This window comes from Camelus bactrianus, chromosome 5, assembly GCF_048773025.1.
Source record: "Camelus bactrianus isolate YW-2024 breed Bactrian camel chromosome 5, ASM4877302v1, whole genome shotgun sequence".
NCBI lineage: Eukaryota > Metazoa > Chordata > Mammalia > Artiodactyla > Camelidae > Camelus > Camelus bactrianus.
In genome coordinates this window covers 72,901,784-72,917,851 of record NC_133543.1, presented here as the reverse complement: position 1 = coordinate 72,917,851, position 16,068 = coordinate 72,901,784, and the positions used below count along the sequence as shown (strand labels likewise).

The 16,068-nt window shown below is 38.2% G+C and overlaps 1 non-coding gene across 1 annotated transcript; it reads right to left on the bottom strand.

Annotated features, from left to right (window-relative positions):
* Nucleotides 1–1,932: 1,932 nt before the first annotated feature.
* TRNAT-AGU (transfer RNA threonine (anticodon AGU)) lies at nucleotides 1,933–2,006 on the bottom strand. The gene has a single exon. It is a non-coding gene; the product is annotated as a tRNA-Thr (tRNA).
* Nucleotides 2,007–16,068: the final 14,062 nt, after the last annotated feature.

Below are 16,068 nucleotides of genomic sequence, written 5' to 3'. Positions count from 1 at the left end.
TATGATGCACAGCACTATGTCAGTCTGCTTACTACCAGTCCGAAGATGAAGCTAGTATATGGATAAGGGCAGAGGCAAAAAACTTCCAATTATGTGTTTTTGTGTTCTAAAGTTCTTGTTTTTAAGACAATTCTTATTTTTAAAGCCAGTTTTAGTTGGAGGTTAAGAGTAATTTTAGCCAAAGCCATTTTAAGTGATACACTCACCTAAATGTAGCCCCAAACTCATGTCAGGATCCTCAGCAGGAGGGATTGCAATAGAAGAGTGAATAAAAATAAAAAGCATATTTTCCCTCTGATCACTGTGGGACTTTAGGAGCACAAGTTGCCAGCAGCAATGGTACCACAGCTTCTGCCACGATGGGAGGTAATATCATCAGCAATGGCAGCAAAACAGGAAGTCATTCTTAATCTCAGATATCAACAGCTTGGGCATGAGGCATCAGTAGCTTTGATGCAGATGTTTGTAGGGAAGGGAAAACTTTTCCTCTATCCTTTAATGTTTTGTAGCTGGGCCCTGCGATTTAAACTGATGAAAGACAGATTAACAGGTGAAAAGGCATATCAGCTCATACTGATGTTGATATTTGTATGTGCATAGTGATTCCCAGGAAAGAAGTGATAACCCAAAGAAATGATTAGACTTGGGGCTTTTAATTTATTTCCATTTTAACAAAGAGCAATAAATTGTGGACAAAGGAAAGGGGTTTTGGGCTTCCAAGGATGATAAATTGTAGAAAAGTGACTAAAAATGTGTGGCAGTAATTAACAGTTGTTTAGTAAGGTTTGTTTATGCAGATGCATTTTGGTACTCTCTCTGTCTTGAGTAATAATAGCTGTTTTCTTCCACTTTCCCCTTTGGTAACCGTAAGTTGGTTTTCTATGTCTATGAGTCTCTTTTTGTTTTGTAAATAAGTTCATTTGTATCTTTTTTTTAGAGTCAACATATAAGTGATATCATATAAGAAGATCTTAATAGTATCTACCTTATGAAGCTGTTATGAGAACTAAATGGGTCATTTATGTGTACGACTTAGAATGTTACCTGGCATATCAAAACTACTTATTGAATGCTAGCTGTTAATTAAATTTTAACCAAAATAATATGCTATACTGCAAATCCCCTCTCCCCCATTAAAAAATCTGAGCAATAAGATAACTGAGATTGACCTCGGTGTTTCATAATTTTTCAGACCACCCGCTATTTTGCCAAACTGAACCATTTCCTATCTTCTTTAAATATTTATATTATCAAAAACAAGGTTTTTATAACTCTCCCCCAAATAAAATTATAATATAACACAGAATACGCTTTTTTTTAACTTTTTTATTGATTTATAATCACTTTACAATGTTGTGTCAAATTCCAGATTTCAGCACAATTTTTCAGTCATTCATGGACATATACACACTCACTGTCACATTTTTTTCTCTGTGAGTTATCATAACATTTTGTGTATATTTCCCTGTGCTATACAGTGTAATCTTGTTTATCTATTCTACAATTTTGAAATCCCAGTCTATCCCTTCCCACCCTCCACCCCCCTGGCAACCACAAGTCTGCAGAATACGCTTTTATCAAACAGCACACCTGACCTCTCCCTCCCTGCTGCCATTTGTTCCTTACCTTTCACCATCACTTGAGAATCACTGACCTAATTAGCAGTTGTAGATGGGATCCTGAAAGCCAAGTACACCTCCAGCACCAGCTCGAGGAAGTTAATTCATCTCAGAGTCACGGAGTCAAGGAGAAGCCCTTTTAATTTTCTTTCTCATCTCAGATCACTCAGTCATCAGCCGCTTCCCTCTCCCCTTCCTGCTCAGAATCCAGTTTAACCATTACCTGTAAGTGGACTGGATACAAGATTTCAGAGTGTAGTAAGACTTCTAAGGTGGGCTTGGTTTTTTTTGTTTTTTTTTTTCCTTTTGTTAGTGGAGGTACTGGGGATTGAACCCAGGACCTCATGCATACTACGCATGTGCTCTACCACTGAGCTGTATACCTCCTTGGGCTTGGTTTTTAAATGTGACCTGTTTTCCTCAGCCACATCAGGTTGGGGCAGAGTTTATAATAGTGTTTCAATAGTGATAATGAACGATGTTAATACACTGGTTCTTTCCCACAGAGTTAAGGAAGCTTCAGTTTCCCACTAACCCTTCCCCAGAAACTCAGAAAGTTCCACGGGGTCCTCTCGGCTGTCTTGTCTAGTTTTATTCTCCACTCCTGTAGTCCATCTCATGTTCCCCAGTCACCGCCAACATTCCCACTTCCACTCCCTCAATTTGAGTGGCTTGAGAGTCTGTTTACTCTCAGGTTTTTAGGAACGAATCATAACACCAACTTGCTTCCATGGCCCCAGTCACCCTGTCATCACCTCTCTCGGCTGTAGGGAAACTCCACCCCACACAAGCCTGGGTTCATTCCTCTTTACAGTTTGCAGTTCATTGCTGCCTGATGGTCTTGGTGACTCACAGAATCTGATGAGTTTGATTTTGGCTTTTGGTTAGTGTTTTAAGCAGCCTTCTCTCGCTAAGACTTTGTTATACTCCCCGTGTTCAAGGACAATCTGAGGACCCCCGTGATCATACCTGTATACTTACAAATGACCCCTTTCCTGTTTTTGAATGGTTCTGCAGAATTCTTGAGTAAAGCTTGAATATTTTTACTTGGCCCATGGCGTGAATTCTTTCTGTGAATCTCCTCCATCCCTGGAGCAATTAAGTGCTAGAATCCTGGGTGAATATGCTCAAGAAACCCTAGATACATGTGAATTTGCCGCAGGTACATGATTTAGATTTTCTCTGAGATCCCTGTTTTATAAAGTAGGGCTTTTCAGGTACGTAAATAAGATTTGGGAAGAATAGTCAGACTGGTTAATTTAATTCTTATTACATTTCTTTTTTAAAGTAATTAGTTAAGATGATACAAGTAATTCTCAAATATACCTTGTTAAGAGCTCAAACGGTATAGAAATATATTGAGTCAAGTATGGTAGCATCCCTCCATTTCCCTCCCCTGCAAACTTTTTTCTCTAGCTGTAAGCACTATCACATCACTCAAGACACTATACTAAGCATTTACATATGTAGGTAAATATAGAAACACTTGTGGCATTTTTAAATATAATTGGATTATGGTGATATTTTGTGCATTTCCTCCACCCCCTTCAAATATGTCTTAGAAAGCTCTCTTTATTGGGCTAAACGTACTTCATTCTTTTTAACTGCTGTGTCTATCCCATAGTGAAAGCACATGGTCGTATATTCACCTCTTCCTCTACTGAGAGACACCCAGGTTGTTTCTAATTGTTTGCTACAGTAAGCAAAGCCACACTGACATTTAGGGAAGGGTGCATTTAAATATTGATAGAAACTGGTAGAATGGCTGTCCCATTCACTTTCCCCCTAAAAGTGAGTGGACTTTAGAGTCTCACTATCAACTGACTCTCCCTGCATGACTGAGGGATTGCCAGGATTTTGCATGAGCAGACAGAGCAATTTTGGCAAAATTTCCAGAGGATATTGGACCCCTCGGCTATTGAAAGCAGTCCTTCAACTCCTGGGTTGCAGTGTCTGCCCCAGAAGGAGGTGAAGAAGGCTTTGTACCCTTGTGGTTTCTGAGGTTAGCTTTTCCTTTAAGGTCTGGCAGGTTTCCTTCCCATGCTGTGAAATTATTAAAAATATTTTCAAAGCATGTTTCCTAGCCACAGCAGTAGTTTGTGTTCTGTTGAAGTGTGGTTACAGCTGTCGGTAGGTCAGTTGTAAATATCTGATCGGAATTGTACTGGGACAACCCTTTCTCGCCTCCTTAACGGGCTCAGGTGGGAGAAACTGAAACCATTTTTTAACCCTAAAAATCATCTTCTCTGACTTTCTCAGAGTTTATGTAGGAAAAGAAACCTGTTAAACCCTTCATTTATCTCCAGTGAATACTTCATTATTGCGCAGTGTTTAAGGAATACATTGCTAGCTAGTATTCTGTGCAGCTAACTCACTCTGATAATACTGTGATCTCTTGTCTCTCAGTAATCCCAGGTCTCGACTTTGCAGGACCCTCTCTATCTCTCTTGAGCTGGGGAATTAAAATGCCACAGTTTTAAATGACACTTTATGACAATGAATTATCTGTAGTGGGGGAAAAAGAGCTGTGGAAAATTAACATGCGCTCTCCGTATTGTATGATGCGGAATAGTAATGGGGAAGGAAGAGACAGCTGTAAAAATATTTGGAGTTTAGAGAGATTTTAGACTCAGAAATAGAAAGAAGAATGAAGCAGAAAATACAATAACAATTTAAGAGAATTGACCAGAGGACATAATCTTGTTAAGCACTTGCGAGTTCTTAATTTTTGCTTATTTCTCATTCCCAGGACAACTCTGGTGAAGGAATGTCATTTCTTTGTTCTAACATGTGGAGACTGAAGCTCAGAGGAACTGCATGACATGGCCAGAGCCTCAGGACTAATAAGCAATTGTGCATGATTCAAATCTATGTCTGTCTTGTTTCAAAATTTTTGTATTTCTCACAGTAGTGCAGTTTGCTCCAGTCAGATTTAAATTTTAGATAAACAATAAATAATTATTTTAGTATAAGCATGTCCCAAATACCCCACAGGGGGTATTCTTATACTAAAAAAATTACTCATCATTTATTGAAAATTTAACTGGACAGCATATATTTTTATTTACTAAATCTGGCAACAGAAGACTCTTTAACCTATTAGGGCCAAGAGCAGGGGTGGAGGAGAGGGAAGGGTGCTTCCTCCTCTCCACTGTTCCTTTCTGAGTCTCTGTGTTCTCTTTACGTCTTGTTCTCTGCTTTTCTCAAGATAAAATGACTCACACCTGGTGATATTCTCACCTGCACCCTGGATTTTTCTCTTTTTTAAACATTTTTTAAATTGAAGTATAGTTGATTTACAATGTGGTATACATACACCCTAGATTTTGATAATAATTTCTAGAGAGAATGCAACTGTTTTCAATGACCTGTGTCCTAAATCAACGGGTCGACTTTGGACACCAAGGTTAAAGATTGCCAATCTCATTTTAGATAATGCAAAGGAAATGTATCTCAGTTTTAAAGATGTCAGATTTTAGTTTGGAAGATACAAAAATTATTCTGAAGAGAGGACATGCAAGGTGGTGGTGGGGCAATTATGCCCAACCATGATTAGATTCATAATTTGTTCTGCTCAGGTTGTCAATCAACCCAAACCTGCCACCTCATGACAAGCACTATTTGGTTCTCTGCAGCATTCAAAGATAACCTCCTATTCTTGAGGATAAGATAAAAACACTAAAAGACAGAGAAATATATTTGGAAATGGTGTTTTTACAAAGTCTGAGGACATCTGCTGACACCCAACTGTCTGCCACTGGCACACCATTAAGATTGGGTTATTTTAAGACGACAGCTCTGGATGTGTAGAAGTGGTGATGTCATAGGTCAGGGCAGGTGTCAAACAAAGTTCTTATTGAAGCTGTTCCTGTTTAGCGTTAACCTCAGCATACAAGAAACCTTTGTGATTGCCTGGCCAGGTTTGCTTCTGGCTGGTAGCAGCCGACGTCTGGGTGGGCCCGGGGACTCTGTGTCTATTCATTGTGCCTTAGGGCTGATTGGGAGAGCTGCTGTAGTTCTGCCTCGCCCTTGGAATCAGGGACTGGATGTCCAACCACACTGCCAGTACTTAGGGCCAACTTAGAAAGCCTGGGAAACAAGAAGTTGATCTTTGGCATCGTTGCCCTGTCAGGCCACACCTCTCTCCTGTGGCCTCGAGTAGCTGTAACATCTCTATCTACTCCTTTCCAGGCAATGGGCAGGTAAGGGCTTGTCACGGAGGATTTTGCCATTTTATAGGAGATTCTTGGAAGCCTGCGAGTCTTTGTGATCCAAAAGGAGGCTTCCTTATGATAGAACTTTAGACACCATGATCGGCAACCTTTGTGTCACCCTTCAGAGGAAGAACTGAAAACCACTTCTGCTGATACTGAACACAGCAGTCAAGGTCCCAGTGCCTGGAACACAATTGTGTTTTCCACAAAGACATTTGTGGAAATTTCAATATTCCTCATCTCAATATTCCCACCAGAGGTGGCAATAAATGATCCACCAATGTAAATGGCATTAGACTCTGCAGTAACATCTTGGATGTGCTTCAGGAATTCCAAAGGAGCTTAAAAGAAACTTTGCATTCTGGTTTGGAAGTGTGCTGCCAAACGACTCCGGGTTTACCTCTTCATTTTTGGGGTCCGTACATCTCGGCTGCCTGTAAAACTTTTGGTAGAAACAGTCTTTTCTAAGTTGTGATACATGTGGACTGGTAAATGCACTTTGTAAATAGGACTCTAATAAAAGAATTTTAAAAGGACATGAAAAATGGTTTGTCAATCTTGTGGCTATTGATCAATAATTGCAAGATATTGGGAGGGCTCTATTTTTATTACCTTATTTTCTAACTATAAAATTAATGCACTTTCATTGGAATATTGTAGAAATTATAGAAAAGGAATATCAATGAACACTTTTTTGCTCTTTAAAATTTCTTTCTTTGGAAGGGTAAAGATATTGTTCAAATGCCTTTCATACCTATACACTCAACCTAGTTAATGTTATAGAACATTAAAGGACAAAATAAAATATGTAAAGGCTAGAATAAGCTTCTAAATAAAAAGGGAGTTTGATTCCTTTTTTTAAAGTAGAGTTAGTGAATTTTGACCAATAAAATGCTTTTCTTTTATCATTTGAATAGGGAAAGATGTTGTGTTTGAAACTTAACATATCTGGAAAGATGAAATTAAGACTTTATGATTGGCACATGAAATAACCTTGATCCCTAATCTCCAAAGAAGATTGTTTTCTTCAAACTAAAAACCTCAGCACTAGTAACAATAACCTCACCCCAAGTAAGTCTCTGTCCTTTGGAGGTGTGAGTTTAGGAAACAAGGTTGGGAATAAACCCTGAATAATTTCAGATCATTATTCAGGAAATGCTGTGTAAGTAACTCATCAGCAGGCTCCAAAGAAAGTTCCACAAGAATTTGCCTAAATGTGTGTGTATTTTCAGAATGGCATTGTCAGAATAAACGTATAGCCTCTAAAAGGTGACTTTTTGAAGAGGCTCATTGCCATGTATTCTTTCAAATTTTTTTGTTTTTAATCATATTACTTAAATTTTTGCTTAAAGTTGCATCATTGATTGTGTGGCTTCAGAATGTACTCAAAGGATGATCAGAGTCCAAACTAACTTCTCCATTATCAGAGGCTGGTAGAGGGGAATGGATGACACAGGTGGAGGAAGATTTGTCTGCAACATTTGGGTAAGCGCTAGGTACCATTATTTTCTTCAAGAAGAGATGAATTATTACTTACAGATCTACAGTGCCTCAGCAATTTTAAAACTTGAAAAGTTCTGAAAGTTGCAAAAAATTTTTTTTAAATAATCTAATCTGGGCTGACACGAAGCTCTTGTCTTTATCCATTCCATTCAATGAGAAAGATTCATGTTTGGCTATAAAGATATTAATGTGTTTGGATACACAGAAGTGTTCCAGACCCTTCTGAAGGTGGTTTGCAATATGCAGAATATACCCCTTGTTAACTTTCTAATATCTGAAATCTGGCCCAAGTTTCATATAAAGGATTGAGAACCTGTAGATTACTAGATTGCCACATTTTAAATCTCTAGGGAAAAATTTTTTTGAAACCACAGTTTCTGGGGATGGCTGTTACTTGGATATAAAATGAAATATTTTATTGAATCAATGTTTTTTTAATATGGACTTTGGTAGAGTAAATGAGCTAAGTAATTTTCTGGACTTAGGCTCTAATTTTTGTGTGTGCTTAAATCAGTCTTTCTAAGTAATAATAAATACTACCCTAGTCTATTAATGCCTCTCCAATTTCTTTTAGAATTTATACCACATTCTAAAGGCATGTACTGGCTAAGAAATGCTTTGAAGTGTGGTTCTATAAAGAACATTATTCAGAAAGATGACAGAGATGACAAATACTCTACTGTAAGCCTCTTCATCACATAATTTAGAATAAATGAGCCCATTATTGTAATCAGTATAAGATAATAGTATAGAAATGTTAATCTGAGGGGAAATCCAAAAAAATTAGTGGAAGAATTTTTTCTCTAGCTTTCCTTTTCACTTTCAACTCTTTACTTTTCCTGTTTTATTTGCTTGATTAAATCCAACTTTTTGTTACCATATTTGAACAGAGCCTAGTCTCATTTCTGCCAAGGTTCTAACTTAAAGTGAAGGGTTGGTGAGTTCTGTAGCTTGGTTTTAAGAGTAGTTTCAAATTTGTCTTTTGGAGAGAGAAATGGATGCAGTTTAGTGATGAACACAAGCCATGGAAGAACAGAGATTCGAATTATCATCCTAGGTTTACCGTTTACCACCACAGGGCAGGAGGTAGAACTCAACTGATTGTTACGTTTATTCAAAGCACGGAAGTGCCAATTGGAGATTTTTATGGAGGTTTCATCACATAGGCATAATTGAACATGAACTCAATTTCCAGTCCCTCTCCAGGGAATTGGGGAGGTGGGGCAGAGCTGGAAGTTTTAAGCTTCTAATCATGGCTTGGTCTTCCTGATGACCTGTCCCATCTAGAAAGGTCATTATGTGTAGTGAAAAAAGCCAATCTTAAAAGGTTACATACTGTACAATTCCATTTATGTAACATTCTTGAAATGATAAAACTATAGAGTTGAAGAACTGGTGAGTGGTTGCCAAAGGACAGGTATGGGAATGAGGAGGAGTGAGTGTGGCCATAAAGGGATAGCATTAGGGAGTCCCTTGGTAGAACAGTTTTGATCATGGTGGTAATTATATGGATGTTAACATGAAATCAAATTGCACAGAACACAAACACACACACACACATACAAGCATAATTTAGTGCATAGAGTAACTGGTAAAACAGAATATAAGTTCATAGTCCTGTTAATTGTAATGTGCAAATGTTAATTTCCTGGTTATATTGGTCAGTTATACAAGTTATAGAAGATCACCACTGGGGGAAGCCGAGTGATGGGTTCATGAGTGTTGTGGGATTCAGCAGGCCAGTGGGTGCAGTAGAAGAATTTACCAAAGACAAAGAATGAAAATAGGAAAGGAGTCTATTAGGTATGTTGTCATAGACAACAGTGGGCCACACAGATGAGAAGTGCCTGCGTGTGCACCCAGGGTTGGTTGCTGAGGTCTTTTATAAGGGGGAGTTACATTAGGTACCAAGGGGTCACAGGGTGCATGATCAGCTCGTACACAGGTCTCCGATTGGTTGGTATTGAAATAATAGGGAAGGGAAGGGAAGGGAAGGGGTTGGAAAGGTAGGTCTACATGACTCTGGTAGGGGGCTGAGACTGGTTCTGGTGGTCTGGCTTCAGGGCATTGTATAGTTGATCATTATCTAAGGCAGTTAGTTCGGCTAAGGCAGGTATGTACCAGGAAAGGAATGTTTCTTGTTATCTTTAAAGGGTAGCAACCGGATGCCTGAGGGGCCTTGGGGTAGGAATCTGCCAGATGTTGGTGGACCCTACAATGAGACTCTTTTACTGTATTTGCAACTTCCTGTTAGTCTGTAAATAACTTAAAATAAAAAGTTGTTTGTTTTGATATTACTGTTGTTTCGTTTTTTAAAGACAATACAGCTTTCACTTGTCCTCTTGGGATGCTTGCTTTTGGAGCTCAGCTGCAATGCTCTGGATGTCCAGCCCACATGGAGAACTCACTGTGGGGCTCTGCAGGAAAGCCCCACCCGGAGTCCCAGCCAACAGACACATCAGTAAGGAAACAGTCACAGCTACCCTCCAACTGCAACTGCATGGGAGACCCCAGGTGAGACTCGTAAGTAAGAACCGCCCAGTTGAGCCCAGTCAACCTCTAGAGAGGTAACAATAAAGTAGTTATTATTGTCTTAAGCCACTAAGTTTTGAGATAATTCATTAAACAACAAAAGATGACTGGAATGCCATCAATGTGATCTGTGCACCTCTATGCACCAGGTTTTTAATTTATTTATGGAAAAAAAATAGTGCCTGCACCATAGTTTATTGCAAGCATGAAATAAGTAAAAATGAGGAATCTAGGTCAGTGCTTATATGAGGTTAATAATAAATGTTAGTTAGCTCCAGTTATTATTACTGTGTATCCAAACTATAACAAAAGGACAAGCAAGATATGGGACTAGCTCATTTAGCTCTGGGTCAATTCCATAATGACACTAAATGACTCTTCCCCTCTTATCCCCAGAGACTGAGAGTGAGCTGCAAGGGCTTGGCAACAGAGTGGCTTCTATCTTGAGCACATCCTTAGATGACCTCTAGCCTCTGGTTTTCCTGTGAGGTAAATGTACAGTCTAAATATAAATGAGGGTTCTACTAAGTTACCCCTTCTCCCTCAATCCCAGAGGGAGCCGCTTTTTTCTTCTGTAAGGTAGAAGTATTTGTGGGTGCTAGTCTGCTCCTTGCGACAAAGAACATTCTTTTATGGAAAGTGTCTGTTGCTTGAACAACATTTGAGCTATTTGGAAGCCCATTTCATTTTGTAATACACAGCATTATAAAAGGCCTTACTTGTCTCTTTTCCCAATTTGAGCATAGAGCGTGCTAAATCAAAGTATCTTTAAAGTCCTTTTTCCTTGCACTATTTAAAAAAAATTACTGTATAATTCCCACCGTACTCCCACCTCCTGACCACATAGTTACTTTCAGCATCCCTGTAGGTCAGGCAAGCAGATAACCTTTGGGAGGAAGATTTGGCAGAAGGGGAGGCAGAATTGATTAGAAGTGTGGGGTCCTGAGATCACCCCCAGGGAGTCTGAATTTCCCTTGAGGGTTAATGCCTGGTTGGAAACCAAGGAAGGGTCATTTCACCCAAAAGTGCTGACTGCAGCTGTCTGGCAAGTCAGGGATGCGCTGCGTAGGGGCCCTCAGGAAGCACTGGGAAAATACTTAGGACTTCAGACTTTGGAAAATGCCAAATCATTAACCCTTAGGTTTTAGTCGTTGCCTGAGATCTGTGTTTTTTTGGAGGTTGTCCTGGAATTGGGATTCACTATGACTAACTCAGCCCAGTCAACTTTGTCTCTAATACTTAATCCCTAGACAGAAATTAAAAAATGAGAGAGGAAAAAAATTGATGTGGTGGGACAGGGAGAGGTGGAGAGCGATGCAGGGGAAAGTAGTCTAGACACACACACACACACACACACACACACACACACACATACATAAAGATGATGGAACAATTTCTTCATCATCAATTTGCACTGTTTATCTGAGTTATCACAAAACACTATTAAAATATAACCTGTTACATTTCCCTGCTGCAGCTGTTAACAGTATTGCCATAGCATATTTCCTGACGTCTCTATGATTAATGGCCTTTTCACATCCAAGGTGGCTTTGAATGCACATGTGCATTTTGTCCAGGAGGTTCTGGGGAAAATATAGAGTTGCCTGAAAACTGGGACAAATAGCTCAATAGCTAGAGAATCAAGACCTGCTTTACAAATGACCTGTTTTACAAAGCACCACAGCTGGCCCTGCCACTCTCCTGACCCCCACCGCTAGAGTTCTTAAAGCAATGGCAGTGACACCAAAGCCATGAGAAAAGCTTGAGAAAGTCTGTGGGTTCCAAAGTGAAAAAAGGAAGTTGAAAACAATGGGTTGGATAGTGATCCTCAGAGAAAGTCTCCTACAAAGGAAAATTGCCAATGGGGCATAAAGTAGCTAATACAATGCCGTAAGTAATACAAGAGGCATGAAGTAAATAATAAACCTTAAATTGTACCTGTTAGGGATTACTTGCAATTCATTACTATCATCCTCTTTAGTAAATAGTTGTTATTAGCCAATCAAAACTTCATGTAAATTTACTACACCTGGTAGCTTTTTCCTAACCCCTCCGCTCCCTTCCATGGCTCTCAAACTTAAGCATTCAGAAGAATAACCTGGGAAGCTTGTTTAAACTGGAGACTCCTGGAATCCTGCCTTCAGAGTCGAATTCGATAAATGGAGCCCGGGAATCTGCATTTGAATATCCAGTCAGGGGTTTCCAACTTAATTTTCCAGCTGGGGGATCTACACACCCCTGGAGAGTCTCAGGTTCATGAGGCCTATGGTTCATGTTTTTAGAAACATTCTGTTTCACAGACAGAAAACGACAGTACTTTGACCTCTATTCTGCTATTTACTGGCCAACCCCAGGCAAATCATTTTTATTCTCTGGGCCTCAGTTTACCCCTGTAAAATGCAATGATAGATTGTGGTGGTAATTAAATGCAAATGCATGTAAAGGACCACATGCACAAATGTGAGTTCTCTCAACTTTTACCCTAGTTAGAAACTGAACACTTACTACATTGCTTCTGTAGGAAATTGTGTTCTAGTGCCAAACAACTGAATTATCCAAACTTTTGAAACATGGTCTATTGGCAAACTTGCAACTTCAACCTTGTATAGGTTAACCTTATTTACAATAAACTATGTGTCCAGAAAACAATTTACTTTCTTTTTCTTTTAATTTTACATTTGTTTGTTTGTTTTCTTGTTTGTTTATTTATTTATTTATAAACTTACTTTCTAATGCTATAGACTATCAGTGTTAAATGCTAAGGTTATTAATTTTGCATAGAACTCAGTCTACAATCTACTTTTCCATAACTCCAGTTTATGTGGGACAATTCTTATGTATACCAACCACTCTAACTTATGTCTAGATTTGGTCACCCTTTCACCATCTAGGACTCTGCAGGTGTTCATTCTTCTCTTTTCTTTGTATTTCTTTTCCTAGTCCACCCTCCCCACCAACAAAATGTTAACTAATTTTTTTCCCCATAAGGTTAACACAGATCAGAAAGAGAAAACTATGTTTAAGATATAATTATGCCAATTGAGACTAAAACTTCAAAAGTGCCTACTTACTTTGTATTTGAATAAACAACAAAACTGGATCCTCCATGAAGAATTGATGTAATTATTGAAATCATAAATGGATTTACATTTGTTTTACAAAAGTTGCCTGTATAATTTATAAATGTGGGTCCTAAATGCCGACTTAAAACTTAAAATATATCATCTTGCCAGCCCCTCTCTCTTTTGGTATTATGTAACTGGTGTAATATTAAGCTTCAAGAGGGCAGAGGTCAAGTGTAAGTCACCACAGTGTGCCCATTGCCTAGGCCAGTTTCTGGCATGCAGTGGATCCTCAAAAAATATTTGCTGGATGAATGCACAGGTTTGGAGTTTCAGGAGAGTTAAATTTCTCAGAATTTTATTCAGTTGTTCAGATATAGAGAACAAATTAGTGGTTACCACTGGGGAGAAGGAGCGGGGAAGGGCAAGTTAGGGATGGGGATTAAGAGATACAAACTACTATGTATAAAATAAATAAGCAAAAAGGATATATTGCACAGCAATATAGAAAAATGTAACCGTTATTTTGCAGTAACTTTTAATGGAATATAATCTATAAAAATATTGAATCACTATGTTATACGCCTGAAACTAATATAATATTATAAACTATACTTCAATACTTCAGTTAAAAACGAGAACTTTATTCAGTTGCTTATGTGATGTCCTCTATTTTGTTCCCTTACTGACAATGATTTTATTGCCTTTGTTCCAAGTGAGTCTTAATCACAGATGGCAAAGTGTATCAGTTCAGAAGATGGGAATCTGATAAGCCTTATATAAATGAATATGACATTTATTTAAATATTTTAAACTGTTAGGAGGCTTTTAGAGTATGATTGTCAAGAGTTGCTAGTGATAGTTTTTCAGTTTTCGTTCACCTTGATCTGTTTTCCTAAGATCTTTCTCTCATATCTACCTGAATGCCTGCCCTTTCTACATGAATTAGCTTTTCCTCTGACTTTCCTTGACATTGACCTCCCCTGTGTTTCAGACTGTTCCTTCTTTGTCCTTCCTGCTTCCTAAATGTGGCAATCATTGACCATCTATTGTTCTCATTTTTCTACTCTTTCTTAGAGCTTTACAAGTTTTATTTTTCAAGACTTCAGCTACTGCCCACATCGCTAGCCCTGACTTCAACCCTTCATCCTCAAATGCTGTGAGGAATTCTCCAGTTGGGTTTGCTGCCTATCTCAAATTCATTGTGTCTATAACTAAACTCATCTTTAGCTTGGAACCAGCAGTCTTCATGGGACTTCTCTATTTTTGACAGTGGCTCCTTACTGATTCACTCATCCAGACTCAAAAAGAAAGATCTTTAAAATGTATTTTCTTCTTTTATTTTGAAGTTAATCAGTGAAATCTCTTGACTGCTGAGTAGATAATGTGAAAGCTAATGTACTACCATTCCAAAGACAGGTAAAATAGCTTCTACCAGGACAGAAGATCTACTGAATACTGTATCATTTAACCCTCAAAAACAAGTTGATAAGGAGATTAAACAAAATAGACAGTACAGAACTCTGGACTATACAATGCTTACTTGTATTTCTTCCTAATATGTTTGCCATAGATATAAACTGAGTCTGATATATATAAATACAGAGAGCTAATAGTTGTTAGGCTTTTTAGAAGTTGTTAGAAATCCAAACTTTTTTTATACAACAGATCAGGAAAATAATGTTTGGCTGACACCAATAAGATGTTGGATGTTAGCCTGGGACACATTCATTGACATATCTTTAGGTTGAACAGATCCTGGTAGTAAGAAAGGGAATTCAAAAGTGATCTAAATATCATCAGAAATCATTCCAGTGCTAGGCCATTCTTACACCTGGCTTCAACTATTCTCAAGTGTGTCTCGGCTATTTTTTCATCCCCAGCACTTTAAGTATATCATTCCACCACCTTTTGGATTCCATGGTTACTGATGAGAAATTAGCTGTTAATTTTATAGAGGATCATTTATACGTAAGTGGCTTCTTGCTGCTTTCAAGATTTTCTCCTTGCCATTGGCTGTTGACAGATCCTTCTTAATGGGGTATGATAACACTTATTGCAAGATCAGATTACTTCCCAGTTATAGCAGGCTTTATATTTTTGATCAGTGACTTTGAACACGACATTTATATTAAAGAAACACATGGTATTAACTACATAAAAGATAAACCATTGACTTGATCTCTATTTTGCTATTTATAGGCCAAATAGTTAGTGGCCTGCTATTCCTCAAGGGTGACTGACACTTTCTATTATTACAATAACCACCTGCAAACTGTTTCAAGTGGAAAGGCTTATTATGTCTTCTTGACTCTGAGAAGGCATCACATTCTGTCTTGTTTCTTACAGGAAGCAATGAAAGCATTCCATATGTAGTTAAGAATCCAAACGGGTTAATGTCTCATGCACAATGCAAATGATAAGACTTGAATACCACTTCTACATACAAAATCACTAATGAATCCATTGCTGAAGACTCTGAGAAAGGTGTGAGCTCAAACCACTTCTCAAAACAGAGAATTAGGGTGAGCAGGAAAATTCCATCCTCTGATGTGTCTTTAATCTCCTCTTGTGCTCAGCTGGGAGTTTGTGAATCAGCCTGATACTTTTCTAGTAATTGTCTGAGGAAATAGAACCCATATCACTGAACCAGTTAAGTTAGTCACAACTGTGCAAAAGGGCAAGGATTAAAGCGCTTATTGTACAGATAAAGATGTTGCTTAAGTTGCCATAGTTTAGGACATTTGAAGAATGTCTTCATGGAGAATAGACCCAAGTTAACTCCAAATAGGTTCTGAACGTCATTCCCAGTATACCAGTAAAGAAACTTACCAAAATACTGTCTTTAAATTACTTTGAAATGGTTCAAAAAAAAAAAAAAAAGTGTGTGTATATGGAGAGAGGAAAAGAGAGAATGAAGTAAAAAATGGTATGAAAGTAAAAATTTGGTAAAGGATTATGGGATTTCCTCATGCTACTCTCATAATTTTTCTGTAAATTTGCAATATCAAGATTAAAAATTACAAAGAGTGTTACGATGTCTGCAAAATTCACCTATTTCCAAGTCTGAGAAACCAACCAAATTCTGAGTTGTTCAAATTTCTTGTCCCAGAAGAATTAGCAGTTTGGATGCTATAT